Here is a 1,194-nt window from a genome sequence, read left to right as displayed (position 1 = left end):
AGTGCAATTAGAGAGAGTGAAGAACCAGGGCCCAAGCATTCTGATCTCTCCAAAGACCATCAAGTTAGAAATATTAGAAGTGATAGTATCTACCCCTGGATCACGTCATTCTATCAGTATCTTCTCCCAGACCCAGCAAGGTAGAAAAATGTTGTTTGGTGGGAGTAACAGACTATGACTAGAAGAGACATTAGATAATTTGAGACACCACAGACATCTATGTAAATTATGAATATTTGTCTTTAAAGGGTTTTTAAATTTGTTTGCAAGGGAAGAACATAGAAGTATGATTTTATCCATTTACCTCAGGTGAATTTGCTCATTTATTCATTCTACCAACTTTTATTAAGAAGAGATTAAATTTTAGGCAATGAAATAGGTGCTGGAGTTGGTAAATGTACAAGAATACTAAATATTTGGGAAGTTTTGATCTTTGGGTAATAAAACCACATAAAGGATGATAAGGTTAAGCAAACATATGGAAAGATACAGACTCATCTGGAGACCTCTGACAAGTGTTCACTGGCTCTTGTTGTATACATCCACAGTCTGTTTATTTGAAATGTCCTTTGTGATTTATAGTTCCTCTCTTTATTTACCAGGAAAGTTCTTCTTCAATTTTTCTGTGAAATGCAGACCTTTACAAGTCAGAAGAATGAATTGTGCAATTTTCTCTAGCAAAAGTGCTCCCTGTGCCCCTCTCCCACCCTGATTTTTGTTCTCTAATATCGATATCTGTATTTTAAGAATCTTTGTCTTCATGTATCTCTCTCTCTTTCTTTCTTTCTTTCTTTCTTTCTTTTTTTTTTAACCAATATTTACATCTGACTTATTTCTGCCCAATATATCCACATTTTTGGTCAAATTCGGCTATGGCACTAAACACTGTCAGAAACTATTTGGGTTTTAAATATCAATGGCCTTTGCTATGACTTCTAACACATCTTCCCAAGTTTCTAATAATAACTTCTGATCTTTCTAGTGAGTGGCATGCAAGGGACATGGATTTTTTTGTTAATTCTTTCTTTACTCAGTATTGTGCTACCCACTGGAGTTATAAAGGTTATACTTAAATTAGACTTTAAAAGTTTATAGTGTATTGGGAAAGACAGGCAAATCAAACATAATCGTTTAGTACGATTGTTGTTGCTCTTGTTAAGTGTCTTGGAGTCTATTCTGACTCATAGCAAGCCT

Source organism: Chrysochloris asiatica, unplaced genomic scaffold (genome assembly GCF_000296735.1).
Source record: "Chrysochloris asiatica unplaced genomic scaffold, ChrAsi1.0 scaffold00324, whole genome shotgun sequence".
In the NCBI taxonomy this organism is placed as follows: Eukaryota; Metazoa; Chordata; class Mammalia; order Afrosoricida; family Chrysochloridae; genus Chrysochloris; species Chrysochloris asiatica.
The sequence above is the reverse complement of the archived record's forward strand: the minus strand, read 5'-3'. Positions refer to the sequence as shown.